The sequence below is a fragment of the Pseudonaja textilis genome, chromosome 2 (assembly GCF_049901715.1).
Source record: "Pseudonaja textilis isolate UNSWEBS1 chromosome 2, rPseTex1.2, whole genome shotgun sequence".
Taxonomy (NCBI): Eukaryota; Metazoa; Chordata; class Lepidosauria; order Squamata; family Elapidae; genus Pseudonaja; species Pseudonaja textilis.
The window spans coordinates 19,841,925-19,856,546 of record NC_141991.1 but is presented as its reverse complement, the minus strand read 5'-3'; the positions used below and the strand labels follow the sequence as shown (position 1 = coordinate 19,856,546).

General features: G+C 41.4%; 1 non-coding gene across 1 annotated transcript; it reads right to left on the bottom strand.

The window, feature by feature from the left end:
* Nucleotides 1-8,250: 8,250 nt before the first annotated feature.
* Nucleotides 8,251-8,340, bottom strand: TRNAY-GUA (transfer RNA tyrosine (anticodon GUA)). The gene is given in 2 exon segments: nt 8,251-8,286; nt 8,304-8,340. It is a non-coding gene; the product is annotated as a tRNA-Tyr (tRNA).
* Between the last annotated feature and the right edge of the window lie 6,282 nt (nt 8,341-14,622).

The following is a 14,622-nucleotide window of genomic DNA, read 5'->3' as shown; positions in this document are numbered from 1 at the left end:
CCTACCGTCCCTGTCCTATTGTTTCATTTATATATATTTTTTATTTTTCTTATATGTATCCATGTATTCATAATTATGTTTTTCCTTATACCTATTATCTTGTAAGCAATTGACAAATATAAATAAATAAATAAAAATACAAACACTAGCCTCTGAGGCCAGTTACAAGTCACCCCAAAGGGCAATTATTAGGGGGCTAGAATGAAAAGGAGATTCCCATATAAGTCTCTGGAGAGAAAAAATGGGATGTACATCTAATAAACAGCTGTTGTAGTCATTACCTCCTGAGCACTATTTGTGTTTCCTGGAGATGAGCAGACTCATAAGTCACAGAATAGAATAGAATAGAATAGAATAGAATAGAATAGAATAGAATACCTTTATTGGCCAAGTGTGATTGGACACACAAGGAATTTGTCTTGGTATAAATACTCTCAGTATACATAAAAGAAAAGATAAATTTGTCAGAAGTCGAGAATCATAAGGTATGACACTTAATGATAGTCATAGGGTACAATAAGCAATCAAATCGTACTAGGAAACAGTCAATATAAATTGTAAGTATACAAGCGACAAAGTTGCAGCCATATAGTCACAAGTGGGAAGGGATGGGTGATAAGGAGTGATGACAAGATTTAACAGTAATAGTAGCGCAGACTTTAAATATTTGAGAGTTGCCAGTCGATACACAGTACAGAGGCTGCTAAATATCATCCAGGTAAGTGATTATGTGCCATCAGGTTGTATCTGGCTCTTAGTGACCACATGGATTTTGCAGGATCCAATCTGGATTGGTCACTTTCAGAAGACAACATCTCTGGTCTCGGTGGCCATCCCAGATTGAATTCTGTAATATTATCCTGGGACGTGTTTATTCACCTTCATTCACATAGATTTTCTCCATATGATGTATTCCTATCCTCCTCTTTTGGGTCTTCCAACAGTTACACCCATTGCCATGTAACTAAGTCTATCTGCTTTGCTGCTGGTCATTCTCTTTCCTTCTACTTTTCCCAGCATTAGGGCCTTCTCCAGAGAGCTGGGTATTCCAAGAAGGTATCTGAAGCAGGACAATTTGAGCCAAGTCCTTTGTGAGAACTTTTGGGTTGATGTTCAATGGTTCATTTGTTTTCTTGGTTGATCCTGGTATCCTCAAGAGTCTTCTCCAACATCAAAGCTCAAAAACATCAATATTCTTCCTATGCTGCTTCTACAAAGTCCCATTTGAACTTCAGTAGGGAATGTTATGGTTTGCACAAGTTTGATCTTTGTAGGTATACACATCACAAGCATTGGGGTATCTTTTCCAAGGCCTTCATGGCTGCTCTACCAAGTGCTAGACTGCAGCATATTTTTGATTGCTTATTCCTACTGGCACCAGCTAGAGAAATAAAAACAGAGCACAAATACTCTCATTTGCAATTCTCAAAGGACAGGAAAATATATGAATTTTGTCAGTTTATCTCACATAAAATAACTGGACAAGTTTAACAAGTGCTCATAATCTCTTCCTGCTCTTGTCAAATGCCGGATGTTTTAAAGCGACCTTTCTTGAAAAGAAAGAAGAACCGCCTCAACTTTTGCAAACCATCCTTTTGCCAAGTTTCACATAGTCCCTTCTCTTTCCTTTTTGCTCATGGAATTTTGGCTGTGTGTTATCTTATTTCTTCCCTAGCGCGCCTTGGCAACTTTTCCAATACTTCTAACATATTGTCTTTGATAAGCCAAGAGAAGGTTCCTCCACTTTAAAAGCAGACTGGATAACCCTATAACCTGTAGCTTTCTGAAGATCAGCCAGTGCTTCATTTCCAGGGCACATGTTTATGGACATAAAAATGTGCTAAGTAATATGCATGCAGAATTCTCTTCCTATCTATAGAATAGCTTTTTAAACACATTTTTCCACCTATCATTTATGGAACAATTAAATTATCCTAGAAAAAAAACAGGTGATTTTTGACTTACGAACATGATTAGGACCAGAATTTCCTTTGCTATGCAAGGTTAAGAGAGTTGTGCCCAACTTTACTTTTTTTTTTTTTTGGCCACAAGTGTTAAGCAAACCACTTAACCACAACATGATTCATAAGTGACTCATGCTGTGGTTAAGTGACTCTAGCTTCCCTCATTGACTTTGCTTGTCAGAAGTCTATTGGAAAGGTTGGAAGTGGCAATCATATGACCCGGTGTGATGACTCGGAGTGTAACACAAACATAACAAAATCCAAAATGTAAATAAATGTCCTTTAATGCCTCCAGCTTGGCCCCACTGTTCAATAATTCTCAGTTGGAGATAAAACTTACTCAAAAATAGTCTTCAAAAGACAGCAATACAGTCCAAACTTAATGAGCAGATAGAGGTAAAATAAAAAACTAAAACAAATTACAATGAAGGAATTTCCTCAAAGGACCAGGATAAGTAATTACCAATTTCAAGGAGATAACAAGGCACAGACTGTTGGAAGGATGCCAACCAAGATAAGTTCAGCTCAAAATAACACATGCTTTGCTTCTGGCAATGCTGTGTTTTAACTGTCTCTCTTATATACTATTCTCCCCAGCTGCAACCAATGAGGGGGATCATGGCCGCTTCCTCTCTCATTAAGCCAAGTTCTTTCCTTCTCCGTTCCTCCCTGCATATCCTGGGATGAAGAGGGGATGAGCCTGGTTCTTCCTCTGACTCCCCAGCCTCTGCCCTTCCCCAGCCTCCTCCACAACCTCCAGAGCCACACCTCCACTTCCTGTCGGCTGTTCCTCCTCTCCCTCAGAGTCTGACTCTAACAAGGGCATGACACCTGGGGTGCTGCAACCTTTGTTAATACATGCCAGTTATTAAGTGCCTGGATTTTGATCATGTGATTGTGGGGATGCTGCAACGGTCCTAAGTATGAGGAGTGGTTATAAGTCACTTTTTAGTTCCATTGTAACTTTAAACAGATGCTAAATGAATGGTTGTAGATTGAGGACTACCTGCAATCTTTACAACCTTGGTCAAATCATGATGATAGAGAACAGCATATTTAAACTGGGTATCTGCTGCCTAAGGAGATATTTCCCACAATATATAATCACCTTACTGTCACAAAATGAAAACAGTGAACCAAGAGCTTTGAGAGCTTTGAGAAAGGAATGCAGAAATTCATCAAACAATGATCACAAGGCTATCTACACTCATGGATAAACTTGCCCAGCAAATTCAAAGCAGTATAAAAGGAGAGAATTCTGAGAAAGATTACAAAATGGTTGACTTTCTCAAAGAATGATTGAAGTTTTTGGTTAACTATCTCGATCTGGCAGATGTGTTGGGTTACAGCTATTACCTGCCAAACAGCCTTTACGCAGACTGGCCCACAAATACACAATGGAAGGAAATTGTCCTTTGCAGAATATTAATGACATAGACCATATTCCCCTTACAATGGCGACAGTCTTATTCTCTTTCTCACAGTTAAAACAACTCAGTTATAAATCTTTACGGGGCTTTGTAACATATTGATTGGTGTCCTCAATTGCCCATCTGTTCTGTTTGGCTGTATCGTTTTGACACAATTGTTTTTAAATTCTCTTGTAAGTAGCTCAGAGTCTAAAATGAGTTGTGTGGCTATACAAGTTGAATTAACAAACACAAGTAGTCAGGGGTGGGATTCTACCAGTTTGGACTGGTTTGGGTGAACCCCTACCTCCAAAGATCAGCTGACAGTGAATCAGTTTGCTCTGACGATCATGTGGGCCTGCCCACCCACCCCTGCCTATACCCAGGGGTGGAATTCTACTAGTTTGGACTGGTTCTATAGAACCGGTTGTTATGATTCTGCACAGTTCAGAGAACTGACAAATTGTGCCCCTGGCTGGCCCTGCCTCTCTCCACCCACCCAGTCCAGTCAGTCCTTATTGCACATGCACACCATTGTGCGCATGCCCAACCTCGCTTACTGTGTTCTTCCCCACCCAGTCACTCCTTAAAGTATTTCTCCTCCCTCCGACGATCAGCTGTTCCCATGATCAGCTGTGCTGGAATTCCCCTCACTATCTTACTGCTTTGCCCAAGAGGCTTCGCTGAGGCCCACGGAAGGCAAAAAATGGAGGAGGGTGGGTGCTAACTTTCTTGGCTACCGTTGGGATGGGTCAGCTGTAACTTTGAACAATCACTAAGCAAGTGGCCTTAATTGAGGACAGTCTATTAGATAAATAAATAATCAACATTTTAAAATAAGTTCTCATTATCTTCCAGCCCATTTTATTTACCCCTCCTCATTATCCTATTGTCCAAAGATCTTCGCTATCAAGGTTTTTAACCAATTCCATCTCCTAATTTTTCTTTCCCCTCCTCTCCTCTTTATTCTAGCCATTCCATAAAGTGACTGAGATCACTGAACCGTGTCAATGCAATAAGACCTAATTTGATCTGATCTACTATGGACACAGGCTCAGGCACAAAGCCAGTAATCTCATCCTTTAGTCCAAACCTATTTTCAGTTCAGTTCAGTTTGGAAACTGAACAACTTAAAATAAAAACCTGACATGTAAACCACGGCTTACCTGTAAACCAAGAAAACTGTGGTTCTACGAAGACAATCCTTTAAGGCAGTGGTCCCCAACCTTTTTTGTGCCGCAGCCCGGTACCGGCATCACAAAATCATCCGCGGCCCGGTACTGGCATCAGCACGCATGGCAAGGCGAGCCGAGCGACCGGCCAGCCAGCCATCCCCCACTTCTCCCCGCCACCTTCAACTCTTCCTTTGTACCTGTGTCGATGGGCTTCGCGATGGCTTCGGGGCGGTCGGCTCGCCTTGCCATGCGTGCTGAAAGAATCCTCGCACCTTAGTTTTGTTCAAAGCTGCCCTCCCCTCGATGAAACTAAGGCGCGAGGATTCTTTCAGCACTCAAACGCCGCTTTCTACCCGGAAAAGCTCACCGGAAGCACTTTTTCATCAAAACAAGATGGCGGCGCCCAGCAAACTGGCGGCCCGGTAGAAATTGTTCTGGGGACCGGTGGTTGGGGACCCCTGCTTTAAGGGTTGTAATGGGAGTAAAATAAAGGGAAGGGGGAATGAGAGGTTCCTATGTTTGAGTGGAGAAGCAATTTTGATCTTTAAAAAAACAAAATCCCCATTTTTCATTTGTTCTAATTTTCTATCTCAAAATGATAGTTTCAGCAAATGGTCAGAGCAGATTTCAGAAGTCTACATATCATCTGTTTCTCAAGCATCGCTTTCCATGCAAAAACCAGCTATGGGTTGACTGAATGCGTGACTTTCAATGAATCATGGATAAGAAGAAAAAAACAAGGATCCAACTATGGGGATCCTTCTCCAGTCTAGATCACTTGGCAGGATCTTCTGCTTGCAAGCTGGATATTGTCTTGTGCTATGCCTGCACTCCACTCCTTACCCTTCAGATCCGCAGAGACACCCTATTCTGAGGTGATTGCTCAGGCACAAAGCACAGCAATTGGCAATGGGCCAGGCTTAGTCTATTGTCTTCTTTATTTACACAGCTGAATTACTGAAGAAGACTTAGCAGTTTGCCTGATTACCTAATGAACCAATGTTTTGTGTTTGCACAGCAGACTGAACTATATGAAGCATCAAGCAAAATGACTTTCAAAGAACAAATCTCTGTTCAAAGAGTCCACCAGGTTGTACAGATGATCCGCTAGGTTTTTATCCAAGTGGGTCAAGCATATTTTATAAACTTAGCTAAACTGCATCAGGCATTCTGTATTCAAATGGTTCCAATATATACATGCAGCTCTACTGTAGTGTCATTTATTTATGATAAAAAAATATACAAATAGTCCTCAACTTATATTGTCGTGTTTATGTAGTGTATATTGGAGGTAGTAATCCTCTGAGAGCTGAATGCAATGAAATTACATTTTAATGTATGCTGATTAGTGTACATTCAGTGACAATAAAGTTATTCTAAGTTATGACTGGTTGCTTAGCAACTGTTTGATGTTATGGCAGACCTACCTTGGAGCTACTTAAAACCTGAATTTGAAGTTCCAACACTCTGTCCCCATCCCCACAAAGTGATCATTTTAGATGCTTGGCAACATGGCTGCATTTACGGCCATTTGCAGCATCCCACTGCTATATGACCACATTTTGCAACAGTTTTGCTGAAAACCAGCACTTACTTTCATAATGAATCATTGTCCCAATTAACAACAGCAGTGTTCCACTATTCACTATGGAGTGTTTCCAAAATTGAAAGTAAATGCTGGGTTTTAGAGAAAGCATTGTAAACCGTGATCATGTGACTGCAGGATGATGCAAATGTCCATAAATGTGGGATGGTTACCAAGGGGAGGGGGTGCAGTCACAAATTTGGAACTGGGTCACAAGTGCCTTTTGGGGGTGGGGGGGTCTGTCATAACTTTCAATGGTCACTAAGTGATCCATTGTAAGTCAAGAACTACCTGTAAAACTAAACAAAAGGGATAAAGTTAATCAGTAATTCTTTAATCGGTACTGAAGCAGCACAGTGACAAGGAACTTTGTATTTTATGTACAAGATTTCTGGTTCAAAACACAGCAAAATGTAGGCTTTCACCATTTGGGTCCTTTACTGCCTTTGAATGGTTTTGTGAGTTTTTTGAGCAGAGGTCTCCAAACTCGGCAACTTTAAGACTTGTGAACTTCAACTCTGGGAGTTGAAGTCCACAAGTCTTAAAGTTGCCAAGTTTTGGGGACCCCTGTTTTAGAGGCTGTATATGGTAGAAGGGCAGGCTTCCAGTATCGCACACAAGCAGCATCTCTGAACAGAAATTGCCTACAAATGTCCACTGAGTGGCAGCAGACTGAAAAAGAAAAGAAGGCTGGATGTTTAAAATGTAAATACTATTGGTAAAAAAATGGACATTGATGGAAATATACTGGCTCCATATTAGATTGTATGAACAAGCTTTGCTCAAATCTCTTCAGTTACAATCCATTTTCCAGTCCAATTAGCAAGAACAAGCTAATCCAACAGGTTATAGGAGAGACTCACAACTCTTGAATTCTATCCTAAGTTCCCTATATTGTACTTCAGATTTATAGCAAGCAAATGGCTTATATAGCACCTTTGTCATTCTTTAAAGCACCTATATCGTTTTTTTCCAGAAATTACACAGAAAAAGAAAGAACTTCCAAAGTCTCAATAACATTGGATATTTTTCTGTGACATCACTCAACAAAATTAAACCTTATATGTGCCACAATCTTCATACTATTCAAAACACAAATATTAACTGGTCACTAATGATGGAAAAACATGGGGAGGCAAACAAATGATTTATTTCTCCTTAGTCTTAAATGATCTGTAACATTCATAGCAGCGTCAATAGCTACATAGTGGTTTCAAAATTGGTGAGATTTGCCTCACACAAAGGCAAGTCACATCCTAATGGTTTCGCAGTTTGGGTAATGTGAGGATACACACTTCATTCTTTTGATCTTGGCTTGTTATGACCCTGAGGTTAGTATTATGCATCATTTAAGACATTGTGTAGGTAGGTGGAGAGCCATGTTAGTCTATGGTGGCAAAATTGTACTGAAATGCACCTAATGAAGTTGGGTGCAAGTTCATGTTTTTGAATACATTTTGTGAATCGGAAACAGTGCCACCGTTTTTCTGATTTAGGACTAAAGAGAAACAAATCCTCACTCAAAAGCAAAATCCGTGTGAAAAACTACAAGTAGGTAATAAGTTCATTTGGTCAAGCCAAGGCCCCAGAAGTGCCTGCAAGCTTTCAAACTCTCCACGCGTGTGCGTTTTACGTGTGAACAGGTTGCAAGTCAGAGATTTCAGGTTGCAACTGGGATCAGCCTACAGATGAGTGCACCAACTTCCTTAGGTCAGCTTCAACTCCGGCGTCCTATCTTTTAAGCAACCAATAGGAGGGCTCATGCTGGTCTGTAGGAGCCAATCACGAAGCGTGTTTCCAGCGCTGAGCCGCAACTTTTTTTTGAGGCTGTTCGTTTACTCTGTTCTCACGTGTGAGCAAAAAAAACAAACAAACAGGTTGCGCTCCAAGTGTTTTTTATTTCAAAATAAACATAAATTCAGATCACAACGCGCGAGGATCAGGCTGAGAAAACATAGAAATAAAGGGCTCATTTAAAAAAAAACCCCGCATCCTTCGAGAAATACGTGGTGATCATACTTTTTAATTTTAAAAAAGATGCAAAGCGTAATCTGTTCAAAGCGATCGGCTTCTGTTTTGCTCAACCAAGGAATTAAAGTAAGAGTAAAAAAAAAATCTCCTTCGAGCCGGAATCGAACCAGCGACCTAAGGATGACTGACACTAGAGCCTCTACAGTCCTCCGCTCTACCAGCTGAGCTATCGAAGGAACATGGCAGCTCCCTCGGGTGGTTTCCTATATATTTCATTTAATAGGAAGTGCCGGGCTATATATTTTTTCACCTCTTTCTCACTTCATTTCTCTTATTTCTTTTTACCCAAGCATATTCCTACAGCGATATAATATATCTTTTCTAATTCTAAAGCCAACTCTACAGTCCAATCATGATTGATAATCCTGATGCACGGCGTCTGAGAAAATATAAACAGTTGTTTTCAGTTTTGCACAGTATTTTACTCCGATTCATTTGCGAGGGCTTTTTTTTAATGCAATAAATAAATAAAAACAGGATTCGGGAAACAATGAGCGTGGCTGGCACTGATTTGAGCTGCGGGCGAGCGCCTTGCGTGAACCGCAAGTCGAGAAAGGACGATCCAACTGAACCGCCCGCAGGAAAAGGTTTTAAACGTGCTCCAAAACCATATTACGTGGCAGCAAGAAACACGTGTAATGTGTGTGCCTGTGGGTTCAACGAAACAAGTATACTTGGCGAGATCCATCCAGCCTCCCGGGAACAAACTTTAATTACCTGCATAAGCGCACCAACGTGCCTACTGTTCCTGTCCTATTCATAACTATGTTTAGACTTATACCTGTTATCTTATAATCGCTTGACTAAATAAACAAATAAACAAACAAACAAATAACTGCAACTTCGCTCACCTAGAAGCCACTTAACCGGTTGCCGTTCCAGCTTTCCTCCAGCAGAGGGCGCGGTGTCAACAAAGCCGGAAGCCTCCGCGCCTCCCACGTGGCTCAAGGGCAAGGATCCCGCGAGCTGTCCTGGGGCGCTGCCCATCACCTGCCTTTAAGGTGCTCGAGGGCTACTTAAGATGGGGGGGGGGGCTTCCATTTTTTCCTTTAGGCTTTCCTGGCGTGTATCACGCTTGCTTGGAAGCACATATCGGTTTCAGCGATCGTTTTTCAACCATAGCCCTGAACTACTGAATTATTATCACAATATTTATTTTATTGATTTGATTTGTCAATCGCTTACAAGATAATAGGTATAAGTATAAACATGAGTAAGAACACAGGGAATAGGTACGAATAAATGGGGACAATAGGACAGGGACGGGAGGCACGGTGGTGCACTTATGCACGCCCCTTACAGACCTCTTAGGAATGGGGTGGTTAGTTTTAAGGTTAAAGGAGTGGGGGGGGGGGGTTAGAGGATGTAACAACAGTCAGGTAGTGCATTTCAGGCATTGACCACTCTGTTGCTGCAGTCGTACTTTCTGCAATTGAGTTTGAAGCTGTTTACATTGAGTTTGTATCTGTTGTGTGCTCTTGTATTGTTGTGGTTGAAGCTGAAGTAGTCATTGGCTGGTAGGACATTGTAGTATATTATTATTATAATTATTGTGTACTGTGATAATAATTCAGTAGTTTAGACTTCTTCAGCCTCAATCACAATAATACACGGGTAAACAACCAATATGGGCAAATAACCGATACAAACTCAAGGTAAGCCGATACAAACATACAAACTCGATTGCAGAAAATACAACTTCAGCAACAGAGTGGTCAATGCCTGGAATGCTCTACCCTAGAGGTCTCCAACCTTGGCCACTTTAAGACTTGTGGACCAACCCCCCGAATTAATGAGCTTTGCTGACTGAGGAATTTTGGGAGTTGAACTCCACAAGGCCAAGGTTGGAGACCCCTGCTTGTACCCGACTCCATAGTTACAGCCTCAACCCCTCACAGCTTCAACCTCAAACTGTCTACCATGGATCTCACTCCATTCCTAAGAGGTCCTTAAAGGGGGCATAAGTGCACCAGCGTGCCTACCATCCATGTCTTACTGTCCGCATTGAACTGTATTTACACCCTTTGTTCTTGTTTATGTTCATACTTATATCTTGTACATGTTTGACAAACAAATAAAATAAAGAAATAAAAATAAACTAAACATAAAGAGTGCTCTCTCTGCTTCCTTTGTGCCGAATCCCCACAGACTGCCTTAAATTCAGGGGTATTTCGTCCGATGACCCCTAAAGTCATCTGCTTGGGGTTGCAAAGGTCCAACCCCTGTATCCGCTTTCTATTCTCCCTCCCCCCTTTTTAAATTTAGTAACGTGGTAGGGTTGCGCCACTATTAAAGTAGCTTCAAGTTTATTAGTTTTTGGGAGGAGGGCGGATAGAGATTGCCCAGGAGTAGGCGTTATAAATTCTGATGGGTAAAGAATCAAAAATATTCTCCAGCCGCAAAGGTATCCATCTCCCCCGCCCCCCCCCCGCCCCATTTCTTCATACTTTCTGAAGGCAGCTTCTTCTGAATTGGTTTGTTTATTTGTGTCAGAAGCTTCACAATTAAGGCATACTAGATGACATAAAATGAAAAAAAATACAAGATTAAAATAGGTACAAATTAAACAGATCTTGCCCAGAAACTAGCAACCTTGAGTTCTGTCACACTGCCACGAGGTCCCCATGTGTACACAGATCAGGACACAAAGGGCAGGTGTGTGTGTTGTCTTGTAGGAACTTAGCACCCACCCCTCTCCTAGAAAAATGAAATATCCTAGGAAATATTAAAAAGGCAGAATATTTCCCCTAAAAGGGAAGTAAAAACTCAGAGAGGCAGAAGCTCACCCCCCCACACCTTTATTAATGGGCGGGCCATTAAGGCCTGGGCCAGAGTATTCTACATAACAAAGGCCTCTGCCCATCTCATCACCTGGCCTAGGAAGATTGTATCAGCCAACACTCAGGTGAAGCCGTGTGGTCCAGACAAAGCCTACAAAGTTAGCTAAGACCCCGCCCCTGGGAGTCTTGACAGCCAATGGGATACATCTCTTACTCAAGAACAGGAAACACTAAGGTGCGGCCCAACAGAGGGTATATATAACTAAGGGTCTCAGCATCTTGCCCCTTCTTTTCCTTCACCCAACATCTTGAAGCATGTGATTGTCCCTTTTCACTTTGGAGCTCCAAGCCATGTGCTCCTATCCACCATTAAACCATCTTTCCAAACAGCCTCCATGTTTCCAATGTCTTTTTCCCCACTTGGAACTGAACCCAGAAGGATAACTCTTCCAACAGTCTGCATGTCACAATCGCAATGAACAGAAGCCACTGGATAGCCCCATTTGTTCAGAGTGTCTCTGGATCTTGTACTTGTGCACACTCAACTCAACGATTTTCATACTTCCCAGGTGTCATCTGATCCAAGTGCCAGCTCCTCAGTTAGTTATCCAGTGTTGGTCTGAAATTGGTGATTAACCGAATTGTTAGTTTGAATTGGTAATGGCAGAGATCCCTGTGGTTCAATCAGATCTGATATACGGAGAGAAAAAGTACTGCCATAAAAAAATATCAATAGGAAACAGACAGCAACACAAACAAACATTCTTACTTTAAGATCAGAGGTTTATTGTTTCTAACAATTTGGAACATAAGAAATGAATAGACACAAAAGATATAATAGCAGCAATACACTTACATTAATAAGCCATTGCAATGGGGTCCAATGACATATAGCAGGTCCTGCAAGGACTGCCATAAATCAAAAGGCCCCGAGCTGATCTCCAATCCTCTTCTTTATACTTTTCTTCTATCCACATACACACTTCATAACTTCACTAACTGTCACTTTCCTTAAACACCTGTGTAACTTACTTGCAGTTCCTCGTTTCCAACAGTTTCATTCTTCCTGTTTTAAACTTATCCATCCAAGTGCATATTTTGCAAAATATGTTTTCACTGTTAGCAATGGCTCAGCAGGATTACAAATAGTTCTGGTATATTTTGAATCCATCCTAGCTGAAAACTTTGGTCCATGTCTCTTTCTTCTGGGGCTTGCTATCATCCATAGGACTTATCGAATCTAATAGATCAATAAGCGATATCCTTGATTCTCACAGTACCCTATTTTTGGAGGAGCATGATTGACAACTACTTCTTAAAATTGGCCCTGGCCTTTTTTGTTGCTTGGACCATCAGAAGAGAAGACAGCCAGACAGACAGATGTTTTCCTCTGCCCATTTCCTCTTTGAGCATTTCTCATAACTTAAAGGAGTGTCTTTGCAACATTTCTTGCAGGAGACTGCCACTTGCCATTGAACTCCTGAATGCGATAGAGAATTGTGAGGTGTTGGGTGTACAATTCACACAGAATGATTGCTAGGCTTCCTGGTTAGCACTCACTTTTTGCAAACCCTGTAGAACAGCAATGCAACCTCTGTGTTCCTTGCAAAGGCAAATCAGCTCTGTGTGTGTGTGTGTGTGTGTGTGTGTGTGTGTGTGTGTGTGTGTATCAGAGGTGGTATTCAGCAGGTTCTGACCAGTTGTCATGCCCCTGGTGGAGACTGACTCTGAGGAAGAGGAGGAACAGCCAACAGGGAGTGGGAGTGTGGCTCCAGAGGTGGTGGAGGAGGCTGGAGAAGGGCAGAGGCCAGCTGAGCAATCAGAGGAGGATCCAGGCCCATCCCCTATCCATCCTAGGTCATACAGGGAAGAGAGGATCAGGGAAAAGCGAGGTCTACTCAGGAGGAGATTACCATGATCCTCCTCGTGGCTTGCAGCAGGGAGCTATGTATATAAGTTTGTAACTGCGTAGTCAGAATTGCTGGAGTCAAAGTTTAGTGTTTACTTTGAAAGAGGTTTATCTTTGCTGGTGTTCTTCCCATGGACTCTCCCCGATTATTTTCCTGGAGTTTATGATTAGTTATCTTGGCTTGCTTCAGAGCTCTAGTCAATGAGGTTTGTTTTGGTTTTCTTTTTGCCTCATTATTTACTTTTGTGACTTTAAACTGTGTCTAATAAAACAGTGAAGTTAAGTTGAAGGCTTTACCGGACTTTAATGTATGTTTGGGGTTTGGGATTATTTTGAGAGACTACGGGTCATCACACCAGTTCTGGAGAACTGGTAGCGGAAATTTTGAGTAGTTCAGAGAACTGGCAAATCCCACCTCTGACTGGCCCTGCCCCCATCTCTTCTCTGCCTCCCGAGTCCAGCTGATTGGCTTGCATAGGAGAACGGAGCTGGAAAGCAGGTTAGTGGGGTGGGGAGGGAATGGAGATTTTGCAGTAACCTTCCCCCAAGAGTGGGGAGGGAATGGAGATTTTGCAGTATCGTTCTCCTGCCATGCCCACCAAGCCACGCCCACTAAACAATGCCACCCCATGCCTACCAAACCACGCCCACAGAACCGGTAGTTAAAAAATTAGAATCCCACCACTGGACTGTGTGTTTGTGTATGTGTGTTGCTTTCCCAGGATTCAACTGGAGTAGCCATGTGCCAAAAGAGAAAAAACACGTTTATTTTTTTAAAAAAAGAAACCACTAGCAGCCTTTAAAAAAAAATCTAATTTGGATAAAAAGAGAGATAGATCACCAGGGCTTGGAATATATTTGTGTCTTATATCTTCATATGTTGCCTTGAGTTTTGTGCTAGATAAGATTTGCACAGAATGGGAACATTTAAATATATGCACAGTTCTAGATGTTGATGGATATGATGGATTATGAAATGAAGGAACATAGTTTTTAACATCCAGGAATAATATATTCTGATGCCCGTCCCCTCTTTCTTTGCAAAGATGGCAGTCAGCTACAATTCAGTCAGTGATAGACTTTGGGGCTAGTCCTTTAATATTATCTTTATCCAAGTTTATGCTCCAACCTCTGCTGTAGAAGAGAACGAGGCTGATTATTAATCAAGTTCAATCTGAAACCAACAAAACATGTAAGTTCTCCAGCTTATATTTTGGTATTGAATACCAAAGTTGGAAATCTTTAGGAGGAAAGTAGTTGGACTATATGGTCGAAGTAACCAAAATGAAACCAGAGAGTGACTTATCACTTTCTTACCAATGCAATTTATTACTAACAGTCTTCAATCAATCCAAATGATGCCTATGTACTTGGATAGCACCAGATGGCGTATAGTCAAGTTGATTAAATTATTACCACAAGGAGATGAAAGAGTCCAGTTATAACAGCAAAGACATGACTAAGAGTTGATTGTGCAACAGATCATGAACTGATAAAAAAACAATCTGAAGCAGGAAAAAAAAAACAGCCAATCATTTTTCATGATACAATCTCGAGCATATGACTCATCATTTTCAGGAAAAAATAAAACCAGGAATCACTTGGAAGCTCTGAGTCTCATTGGCAAGTTCCAGACCAGAGTTTACACTATTGGTGTACTATTTACACTAATTGATTGAATATCTACAGAAATATGGCAAACCACAGAAAAACACAAATTAGGGCAGGAAATCTAAAGAATGACACAGTAGGCCAAGAGATTAGAAGAG